The sequence below is a fragment of the Pseudopipra pipra genome, chromosome 18 (assembly GCF_036250125.1).
Source record: "Pseudopipra pipra isolate bDixPip1 chromosome 18, bDixPip1.hap1, whole genome shotgun sequence".
NCBI lineage: Eukaryota > Metazoa > Chordata > Aves > Passeriformes > Pipridae > Pseudopipra > Pseudopipra pipra.
Genome location: NC_087566.1, coordinates 2,240,837 through 2,252,581, shown reverse-complemented (window position 1 = coordinate 2,252,581; position 11,745 = coordinate 2,240,837). Strand labels below are relative to the sequence as shown.

The following is an 11,745-nucleotide window of genomic DNA, read 5'->3' as shown; positions in this document are numbered from 1 at the left end:
AGCCTTCAGGAGGAAAGCAAAGGGGAAATATCTCCCACCTTCCCAGTGCAGAGGAAAGAGGGAAAGTGTTGTCAAAAGCCACATGGAAACATAGCTTGGGGGAATCCCACACGTGTGTAAGCAGGCAGGTAAGGCACCTGTGCTGCCAGTTGTAACAGGGAGATCCTGATGCTTGAAATGGCTTTAAATGCAGGAAAGGCTGTAGCCAGGGGCTTGCTTTAATCATCGCTGTACCATCACCTTTAATAACTTGTCTCTGCCTGAGCAGATCCAGGGCTCACACAGCAGCTATTAAAACTAAATTGCTCTCATTAATAGAATATCCACATTCCTTCTGTGAGTGTATCAGAACGTCCTCTGTCAACAAACTCTGAGCTGCACCGTAAGGACTGACAGCAGGGAAACATCCCTTTTTTATGGGGTGGGACAGATGCAAGAGGCTGCAAAGCTGAGGCTTGGACATCAGGTTGGGTTTCACTGCCCCGTGTTCCTCCCATGAGCAGTCTGAATGTTACCAGGCAAAATCAGAGCCCGGTAGAAGGAGGCAGAAAACTCCAAACAGCTCTTGAAACCGGGGCCACATCTTCAAACAGTTCTGCCCTTGGTAGGATCCGTCCAGGGAAACTCTGCAAGCAGCCTGTGCACCTTCCAAAACCTGCCCTAAGAGAGGGGAGTCTATTCCTAATGTGGCAGGGGATTAGAAATATTCCAAAAGAGAAGGAATGACTGGCAGGGAGTTTATTGTTGCTAGCGATGAAGGAACTCGCCGTGACTTTCAGGTTCCATTTGGAACCTGCAGGACTCCACCCAGGGTGTTATGGGTGGGGTTTTGACCTGTGAATGAAGCTGATCTGCACCCACTGAAACAAACCCAGGGCTATAATGCCAGCTATTTATCTGGCAACATCTAGATCATGAAACGAAAGCATCCATTAGGACAAATGCTCAGTCATCCACCAAAACCAGAAAGGTGGGAGTGGGGTCAGCCAGTATCAGTTACAAAGGGTTAAATGCAGTGTCCGATGCCCTTTGGAAAGGCATTTCTAGTTCCAGCTGATTAAACAGGAGCTAAAATACCCTTTCTCTAACACAGATACAAAGCTGCCCCAAGGAATCTTTCTTCTAGAACTGTCCAGCCTGAAACACCCTGGGAACTCGGGACTCAGGAAAGTGGTGCTTTTCCATGTGACCTGACTGAGAGGTGCTCTGTTCGGTAATTAGAGGTGCTGTGCTCGGGAATGAGGGGTGCTCTGTTCGGTAATTAGAGGTGCTCTGCTCGGGAATGAGAGGTGCTGTGCTCAGTAAAGGCAGCCGAGCTGTCACAGGTGTCGTTTCACACCCAAAGCCTGTGAACAGCCCCGATACCGTGAGAATAGCCCTTGATTACACCCACCCAGGGAGATGATGTAAATTCACCCTAAATTACCCGCGGTGTAGGAGGAAGGGACTGGATAACTCCGCACACAACCGGGTAAATGGTAATTCCCCCGAGAGCAGATGCTGCAGTGCCACAAGTGCTCCAGAGAGACGAGCCGCGATCCTGATGGAAAAGGTAATTCGGGATGCGGCTCGTGTGGGAACGTTGTCCTGGAAATAAGTTCAGAGCAGCTCCCGGTGCCAGGAGGAGCTGCTGCCTCTGCCATGGATGTTGTGTGACCCCGAATAAATTACCCGGGCTCCCGCCTTATCAGCCTGTGCCATGAGGATGACACGCGTCTCCAAGGTGTTTAAAGAATTAACTCCTTGACGGTCTGTGAAGTGGTTCGTGAGCCCTCTCCAGGCGGTGCCGGAGAAGGGCAGACTGCAGGCGTTGTGGCTTTCGGGAGATTTTCGCTGTGATAAGGAAAGCTCCCGCAGGAACGCGCTGCCAGGAAACTTAATGCAGCTGTTAATCCCAAAAGGCTCTGATTTGCAGAACGAAGTCCAGGATGCGCAAAGAGCTGGGCTGCGAATAAAAGTGACCTTTTACACACATTCTCGAGCTGTCACTACTGGAAAACTGTGGAGAATCTCATAGATTTCAAGTATAAAAGGAGCATTCATGCCCCCAGATGGCCAGTGGGCCACTCCACCGATTTGCCAGGCTCACAAATGAGGCAAAAGGTGTTCTAAAATAAAGCAAAAACCAGGCTAAGTGGCAAGCAAGACCCAGAGTCTGGAGTGTAGAGGTCTTTCCACTGTAAGCCCAGGATGCCTTCATGGAGGAATCAGGTGGAACAGCCAGGAAAAGGTGAGAGGCCTCCCTCTGCAGAAGCAATAAATCTAATGAAGATCCAAAGTGCCACTCTGAATACACATCTATCTTCACCCTCCCTCCTTCCTGCCTGGATCAGTTCCTTGGGGGAGATTTCAGTTCTCGTTCACCTCTGTTGTGATTCCCTTGAAGTCTCAGCTGTTCCAGGGAAAGTAAATAGGGTTTAAAATTAATTATCAATTAAAATGAGGTTAATCAGCGCCAGGCTTGTCATCTATTATCCTTGTAAGTGAGACAATCCCGTCCTCCTGCAAAACCCCTGCAAGGAACAAGGCCAATAAGACTCAGCAACAAAGCCTGTTCCCTGGTGACCTTTGCTATGTTTAGGAAGAACAGCTAAAATAAGCTCTAATCTCCAGCCAGGCCAAACACTGCAGAGAACAACTCCATTTAACCCTTTGGATGCACTGTGTGTGTGAAGGATGTGTTTGTTATCCCACACTGCTCCTTGCTGGGTCAGTTATTCCGGATTCCCTGGACATGAGCTCCCACCATCCCAACAGGGAAGCAGTTCCCTTCTCCAAAGCCCTTCCCACTACAGCAGAAGGTGTCATACTCTGGATTTTTGGGGCCTAATGGGATATACTGGCTCTGTACTGGCTTATACAATCCTTTACACAAGGCCTTTGGTGACCTCCCCAATCACACCCAGAGGTAACTTTTGGCAATCCAGGCTCTGAATACACTCACCTGCAATTATAAACTGTCAGAGAAGCAAGAGTTCTGACACACCCATGCAATCTAATACTTTCCCAGAGCATGTTTGATCTCTGCCTTGTGCAAATGGCTCATCTGCCTTTACACCCCAGAAATCCATCAAGGAACCGCTGGGTTTTTACCTCTCAGTTTCCACGTCCATAAAGTGGGAAAGTCTGTAACAAGGTGAAAAAAAAAAAAAAAGAGATCTAATTATAGAGCAATATCTCTGAATGCAGCACACACCTGTGTCTCAGGTTTCAGACTTCCACATATTTCTTTTAGCCTGGGGATAGGCACAGACATGTGACAGGACGTGCAGTGCCAGCGCTGCTCCAGAAGCATCCTTGGCTAATAATCCCTGGGAGTCCCCAGAGCTTTTCCTAGAATTTTATGGCTTGCTACAAACATGGAGGAGGAGACTTTCAGGGGCACAAGGGAGAGCTGAAAGACCTCAAATCCTGCTGACCTGAAAAGACAACGTGAGCATTTTGCTCCCCTTTGTGCATTTCGATTCTCCCAGAATCAGTTTTAGACCTCGGACCTTTCACGCTGAGTTGGAAAACACTCATTTTTCAGAATCTTTTCCTGCTCTTTCTTGCATCCAAAATCAAACAGAACAGAAAGATATTTATCCCTTCTTTAGCATCACTTTGACCTTTGTTCTCATCTGGGTTTTTTCTGTTCCTATTTTAAAACAATTCAGTTGTGAGCGTGCGTGTGCCTGCACTAAACTTTACTCTCAAAATATGTATTTTTATTTTTAAAAAAAAAAAAACAACGAACCACAAGAACAATTTGTTCCAATCTGCTTCTGCAAGTTGTTAAGGGGGAAGCTCAGCTGTTGCTGCCCTAATGGGCTTTATGCAAAGAGCTTCCTGCCAAGAACTGCCACAGAGCTCCAGCCCCTGCCTTTGCTGAGGCTTCCCGAGGGTCTAGAAATAAATGCAGTGGATCTGTGTGATCTGGGGAACAGCAGACTAGAGGATACAAAAGCAAGGGATTCCAAGGCTGGAAAATCCATGCCAAGCTGGACCTGGCCCCTATTTGTGGACAGGAGAGGCTACAGAGGAACAGAGCATGAAGAGAGAGGGTACACGTGGATACGGAGTCAGTGAGAAGGATGGGAATGTCCCTGTGTTCCTTCCACACAGTTCTTTGACCCTCCTGTAAAAATGGAAAAGACACAACAGAAAGAAAGCAAATATGGTTGTGATGAGGCCTCGTGTGAGAACCAAACCTGTGTGAAGCCTCACGTGAAAATATGTTTGCCTGCGATTTGTGTGACACAAATACCCACGTCTGGCTGTTGGAAAACAGCCCTGATGTTTGGCTAAATTCTGTTGAAAGTAAACTTGTACTTAAGAGAAACCTTGGCACGATAACACAGGGTTATATGGAATGGGAGAACTAGTCTTTGTGGGGATTCACAGTAAAGAAATTCTGGAGAGCCCGGGATGGTTCCCCACAGGCAGGTTACTCAACAAACAGATTCCAATCCAGGACCAGCTCAGGGGTAAATTTTGCCTGTACCTCTGTGGGACATGTAAAGTGGGTTCTTTCATGCATTTCTGCTGAAGATGCTCTGTTTTAGCAATTCTTTCTGCTGCCACGGGCAGTGGGTCCCACCTGGAGCCAGAGCTGGACACTGGCTCTTTGTGGAGCAGGTCCAGGTAAGTTGTGTGGTTAAAGTTAATTTAGCATCTCTCTCCTGGGAGAACAACGAGGTGTGGAAACAGGCCCACACTGGAGGGGAGTCTGCTCAGGATCAGCAAACAGACATTCATTTCCTTCAGGGCATCCAAAACTGGCCCCTAAAATCTGCCTTCAGAGGCAGAACCACACAACCCCCCTCTAAAGGTCTCGGCTCGGCACCACTGCTCTGGGGAACACGAGGGCTGGGAGGCAGATGTGCACTCTTGGAATCCCACTGTGACTTGGATTCCTGGATCCAGTTACTGTCTCAACAAAGACATTTGTAAAACGAAGCTGTCTTCGCCCTCCCCCTTCTCTCTTGCTGCATTATTGGGATCTATTTTGGGTGGGTTTTTTTTTTTCCACTTAGAACATTTCGCTGTGTTCTTTGAGACCTCTGTGCTCAGGATGCAGGGGGTGTGTACCTGACAGCTTTCATGGAAAGCTGGAACAACAAAGGGTTCTCCTCGACTTACAAATCCCAGTCTTTTAAGTTTTAGTAAACTGAGTAACCTCAGAGGAGAAAACTCCTGCTGATCTGGATGCTTTTATTCTGTGGAGTCTTTTGGAAATACTATTTATATGCATTATATTGCTCTATTCATTCTAGTCCAGTTAAAATGGTAACACTCCCACCCACCTATTTCCACTGGTATAACACTGAAAAACTACACTCAAAACTGTTGCTGAAGAGAAACAGAAACAGTCTGTGACACAACGGCATTTCCAGGACTGGCTGGATACGACACAAGGAAAATCACACCCTTATCCACCAGTTTTCCCTACAGAAAAGCTCCAGGCAGGCAAAGCCCAGGGAGATAAGGGAGCTGAGGGACCCCACGGGGCTGCCCCTCCACCCCCCGGGATGTGCTGGGATGAGGCACAGGATGCCCTCTAGTGATACCACATTTCCTGGCTTTGGAAATACATCTGTGCTTCCCTCCGGATTTTGAGGTCCCTGGACAAAACAGCAGCTTGTGGCCTCGGCAAGGCATTAGTGGTGATACCACCACCTCCTGAGCCTCGGGGGCAAGAGGCACCGGGCACACGAGATGTGGATTTGCACCTCCTGCTTTTCCCAGGGCGTGGAGGGGGGGTGGCAGGGCAGCAGGAGCCTCACTCAGAGCACCTCTCAGAAGGAATATTTCTGTGACAGGTACTCAGCAGGAAGAAGGGAGACTGAGGGAAGGGTGGCTTGAGTCCTCTCACCCTTTGTTAATGACTGTCTCTGCCAGACAGTCCGGTCTGGGAAGGTGGATTTTAAAGAGGACTCCAACAGGAATAATGGAGCAGGAGAATTAGGCACAGGTGAGAAGCCTGTGGACAGTATTACAGGAGAGAGGAAGCAGTGACCCAGTGCTTGAGTGGCCAGTGGGGCACAGCCTTTAACTCCAAATCAGTCTTAGTCTTTGGGGAATATACGTCCCCAAGGCTGTAATTTCTCTTTGTTCAGCACACAGACAGGGGACATTTCCATGCGCTGCCACCTCCCAGTCTAAGGGCTTGGCTCATGTTGAAACCCATTTTCCTACTTCTCATGAGCCCCGGGACCAAACCCTCCATGTGAGCCCAGACAAGCAGCAGCAGTCAGGACAAGGCCCTCACCATCCTGCAGCATGGAATGACGTTGATGTATCCTGGGAAGCGAGTGGGAAGCATCCTCCAGAGCCTTCCTGCAGCACACCGACATCTGTGAGGATGCTGCCCCTTCCCTAGGCGGGTGTCCTTCAACACACCCCCCTAAGGATACTCAGGCACTCCCAAACTGAGCTGTGGCTGTCAGTGCCAGCTTCAGTAAATCCTAATTTCCCCTAATTGTTAAGGATCACGGGGTATTTGCCACACTGGGAGCGTGGCGAGCCAGGCCAAACCAGAGCCGGCGCACCCCTCCTCATTTCCAGCCGAGTGTTCCCTTTTCAAGAGGTTTTTAGACCAGCTTAGCAGAGCCAGGAGCAGAGGGGATGGAGTGTGCCCTTGCAGGGCTGGAGCAGGTCCATCCCAATTATGGGATTCCACGAGAGGTCAGTGCCAATCTGTGCCCGGCGCTGCTGCCAGGACGCGGCCGCTCTGCCGCCTTGGCACCGCCACAGGGGTCCCACTGCCAGGCACGGGGTAGAGGATGTGCCTCCCTGAAAGGAGAGCCCCAGCCAAGTGTCCAGCTGCACTGCCTGCAAAATGCCTGGAGAACAGGCAGCCCTGGAAAAGCGCCGTGGAGGCCGGGGATCAAAGCTCCTCACACACCAACCAGGAGTGAGGCGGCTTTGAGACGCCGCGGCCAGAGGAGAGCTGTACGTGCAGACCTGCACTGAAACAATAATAATCATCATCATAATAATCATAATAATAATAGTCAGAATAAATCCAAACAGAGTTTTGTTAATTCAGTTCAAAGTGCAGGTAGACAGGCCCTTGCTTTTGGAACCACAGCAGAAGGAACAAATTCAGCTCGCCTCCAATTAAGATAAGAGGTAAATATTTTGATGTGCTCAGGATCCTACTAAACTGGCAGGACCTGATGGATCTGAAACCCATCAAATAAATTCTCTTACATCACGCAAACAAAGGCAAAAAACTTGGTGGCATCCATCATTTTCTTTTAAGATGTCAAAGAGGAGTGCAAGGCTGATGGCCCAGCAGCGCTGCTGCTGTCAGCAACCCATTTAATCAATGGGGATGCTAATCCTAATAATGTCCTGGACTCCATTTAATTTTGATTACATCATTGTTTTTCCTCAGTGGAATTGTGCACTGCTCAGGTTTACAGATAAGTGCTTTGTGTTTGATGTTGTCTTTCTCCACCTCAAAGCTTCTTCTGCCACTTTTGCTCGGCTTGCAAACGATCTGGCCGAGATCTGAAAAGCTAAAGCCCCTGAGGATCCAACAGGACATTTAATTTTCTACAGCCATTTGTCCCAGATTCCCATGGATAGTGTCCACAGTGTGCCAGTTCCACTGTCACCTTCTTTCCTCCAGGCATTGGTGCAGGTCAGTGACACCCTCAAACAGGAAATACTGCTGGTCGTGACACACCTTCTATTCTTGTTCTTTTAGGTCTAAAATGTACATCCTTACTTTACCACTTATAACCAAGCTGAACCACACTGCCAATAGGGAAAATAGCTCCAGTTCTCCTATAATAAGAAAGAATAAATTATTTGGTATCTTAGCTGTTCAGCCTTTTTGAAAGCAAATATAACAATGTCCCTCATTATTTGAAGCACAGCAGGCAATTCCTTTCAGAAGACAAGTGGCAAAGTTATTGCCAGGGAAATGATAACTGTTCTTTAAGGGTCAGCAGCTCTTCTAGGGCCCTTCCCAGCCCTCTCCACCCTCCATGAAATGGATTTTAAAACAAAAGATATAAAAATCCAGTCATCTGCCTGGCTTGTATGAGTAAAATTATCCTCCAACACAAACAAATGGGTATGCTAAATGCAAGCTGAATGAGGCCAGAAGGGATGAAAAACACCGAAAAAATTAAAATAAGAGCAAATGACAAAATGGAAAACTAGCAAATGCAGCATTTAAAATAGCTCCTGTGGTGATTGCAGGGCTTGAAAACCACTTGAACACAGCCAGCATGTTTATCACCTCTGAAGAAGCAATCTTGTGAAACCCAGCTCTGGTAGTTTTTTAATAGCGGATTGCTGAGTGTTTTAAATATCAGCTCAGTAATTAAAAGTCCAGTTGTTCCATCTAGGAGCAGATAAAGAGCATTTCTGTGCAAACTGAAGTTCCTTTGCTCCTGAAGCCAGAGGGATGACAGCGCTGTCAAAACCAGGTGCTATCGCAACAACCTTCCTAGATTTCACTTGGACTTTAAAAATTTATATGTTTATGATAATATTATGTTAATAATTTCTCCGTTTTTCTACAGACACATAAAATTTATATGTGATTTCCCAACGCACGAGAACGTGTGGAAGTGGTCCCAAGGCTGGAATTCTGCGTAATTGCCTTTGCAGCAGAGTTCATCCCTCTTACTCAGGCACTATAACTAATTTATTATGTGTCTTATGTCTGGGCTTGTCAGCACTTTAATTATATCCTAGAGAACCGGCTTGGCTGTCCTGGCAAACCTCTGCTCTCCTGGTTGCTGTTCTCATGAGGACACGGAACGCTCGGAGCTGACCAGTGGATAACCAGCAAGGCCAGGGCAGGTGAGATGGTCTCCACAGCCACCTGCAGCATTCCAGAGTCACTGCTGGGACCTCAACCTGCAGCTCTGGAAATGGCTCAGCCAGCCAGGCAAACTCACCCCCTGCCATCACCCTGAGTATTCCCAGAAATACTCACAGACACGGGATCCGTGTTTAAAACATTGGGGATCACCAAAGTCCTGCACTTGGGGGTGCACAGGAAGGCTGGAGAGGGGCTCCATGCAAGGGGAATGGCTTTAAGCTGCCAGAGGGCAGGGTTAGATGGGATATTGGGAAGGAATTCCTGGCTGTGAGGGTGGGGAGGCCCTGGCCCAGGTTGCCCAGAGAAGCTGTGGCTGCCCCTGGATCCCTGGAAGTGTCCAAGGCCAGGCTGGATAAACTTGGAGCAACCTGGGCTGGTGGAAGGTGTCCCTGCCCATGGCAGGGGGTTGGAACAAGATGATCTTTAAGTTCCCTTCCAACCCAAACCATTCTAGGATTCTATGATAGTGTAAGGCCAGTATATCTATCTATCTATCTATCTATCTATCTATCTATCTATCTATCTATCTATCTATCTATCTCTATCTATCTATCTATCTATCTATCTATCTATCTATCTATCTATCTATCTATCTATCTATCTATCTATCTATAGAGATATATCTTTAAGCAGCTTTATCTGACCTTTTACCACCAGTTACATTTCAGCCACTCACCTTAGATTTGATCCTAATACTTGTGTTTTGTCAAAGCCTGACGTTCAAATTCATAACAAAGTGCCACCTTTGGGATCTGAATAATCATTCCAGGGCAGCTTCATTTGAACAGCCTTAAATTTTCAGTGGCTTCAACAGCACAGTTTAAACAATGTGTGCCACTTTGCAGGATTTTCTGGTTTGTTTTGTTTAAGCCATTCAGCAGTAACTGTTCTCATTTCACTTCTGTCAGGTTTGCACTGTGTGTAGAGACAGGGTCAACCTTTTCATTACAAGCGGTTCAGTTTATATTAGACACAGTAAAGCACTCAGTTCAGGGAAGCAGCACTTAAATTATTGCTAAATATATTCTCTCCCACTCACCCCTCCTTTTAAACACTTAGTAACTCGGTTTTTAACAGTGTCATATCACTGCTGCCACAGACTTGTCTATTTTCAGAATAAACAGACCCACACCTTGCCCAAAGAGCTGCTCCCACGTGTTATTTCACCCCTCTCTTCCGTGGAAGCACTGGGATTGTAGGGATATTTGGGGTTGGATGACCTACTGGGAGGAAAGGAAGTGGGCATTCCCCCTTCACGTGGAATTCTCTGGGCAGGAGAAGATGCTTTGTCACAGAAGCCTGTGCACACACAGCAGCACTGGAGCTCTGAGCAGCTCACTCAGCCTGAGAGAGGCTCAGAGACAGCACTTCTGGGAAGTTTAATGTCTGTGCCAATAAAGCCACGGGTTGAGATGGTATTTTTAATGCTCTGTGTGCCTTGGAACACACTTTTACTACATTCAGGAGTGTATCTTTGAAGGCAGCAAAGCCTTTGGATTGGCAGAGTGACAGCGCTGGGCGAACTGTAACATCCCGGAAAATCCCTTTTAAATGCCAGACCAGGACTTGGAACCTTTCCAAGCATTTGCAGCAGGCACAGCGAAACAGCTTTTGGAATTTAGCAGGCACTTACAGCGGCACAGACACGTTCAGGAAAGTTAAGAGCACTTGAAGCTGAGCAGCACAAAATAACCCGGGACGCTGGATGAACCGGAGTAAGATTCCCGTGGGGAAGTGGCTGGGAGAGCAGGACAGCAGGACACTGCTGGAGAAGCTGAGCCCCAGCTTCATGATAAACACACTTCCAGCAAGATCAATCCTGCCACAGGGGCTGGACAGGGATTTCTGGAGGAAGACTTCTCAGCCAGGAGACGTTCCAGCTGTTTGCAGGGTGCTGTGAGTGCCCCCAGTGCTGACTGACAGCGGGAGCAGATCCCACGCCCTCCTCCAGGAGCTGCTCCAGCTGCTGGGAAACCTTGGGATGATCCCCTGCCACCAGGAACCCCTGCAGCTCTGAACTCATCTGAGATCTCCCCCAAAATCAACAAGCCCAGAGCTAAACCTACAGCTGTGGATCTGCAGATCCCCAAACCACATCTGGCTACAAGCAGCTCGTTTTCTTTTTAGGTGAAGAGCAGCTGTAAGACTTCAAGCCAAGTGCCTCAGTTACCTTCCCAGAGTTAGCCTGTTTACAGAAACGAAATTGAGAATTAATCCTGTTTTATGTTGTATTTCTGGGGTTCTACAAATCAAACTGTGGGTAAAGCTAAGTTTTTGTTAGGAGCAGTTACAGAGGTTTACAGCTGCCTCTGCCCTGGGAATGCCTCACATGCCCTTGGTGTTAAGCCATCATTAGCTCAGGCTGCTTTAAGCCAAGGTGGCACAACCTAAAGGAAACAAGGAAGCCACAGACTCCTTTACAGAGCTTTGAGAGCTTTGCTTGATGCTTCTCCACGGGGAGGAGATCCCCAGTCACGAAGCCTTGGTGGTTTGTGATATTGGAACCACAAACACCTTTTTTTGAACATGCACTTCATCATCCATGACAAAGAAACCCAAGAATAACACTACAGAGGAAAGGAAGTTATTATAATAATGAAAGGACACTTCTGTGCCCAACAGGAGGTTTACACAAACTGTCCCTGGAACCACCAGTATGGTGCAAGATCGTGTTTAATGCAGCGCTAACTCATTTTGGGTTGTGCCTTGTGCAATTCTCACGTCCCTAAAAGGCTAAAATTCCAGTGTTTCAGTAGCATAGAAGGAAAAGAGAAAAGCAAGAGTGGATGACAAACTGAGCAATGTAAACCCTTTCTTTACTGTGTTCTAAAAAAGGGGGAAGTTCAGAACCACCATCTCACCAGGAACAAACCTGGTAAAGTTTGTTTTCCTGTGCAATTCCAGAACAGCCCTATGCC

At 47.6% G+C, this 11,745-nt stretch overlaps 2 long non-coding RNA genes across 3 annotated transcripts; one reads left to right on the top strand and one right to left on the bottom strand.

Moving 5' to 3' along the window:
* Positions 1-863: 863 nt before the first annotated feature.
* LOC135424344 (uncharacterized) lies at positions 864-2,454 on the top strand. Its single transcript, XR_010435164.1, has 2 exons — positions 864-970; positions 1,094-2,454. It is a non-coding gene; the product is annotated as an uncharacterized LOC135424344 (long non-coding RNA).
* Positions 2,455-7,331: 4,877 nt separating this feature from the next.
* On the bottom strand, positions 7,332-9,950 carry LOC135424343 (uncharacterized). Of its 2 annotated transcripts, XR_010435163.1 has the most exons (3): positions 9,867-9,950; positions 9,504-9,742; positions 7,332-7,776 (listed from the first exon to the last, which is right to left on the bottom strand). It is a non-coding gene; the product is annotated as an uncharacterized LOC135424343 (long non-coding RNA). The 2 variants fall into 2 exon arrangements; XR_010435162.1 differs by lacking the exon at positions 9,867-9,950 and having other exon boundaries at positions 9,504-9,851.
* Between the last annotated feature and the right edge of the window lie 1,795 nt (positions 9,951-11,745).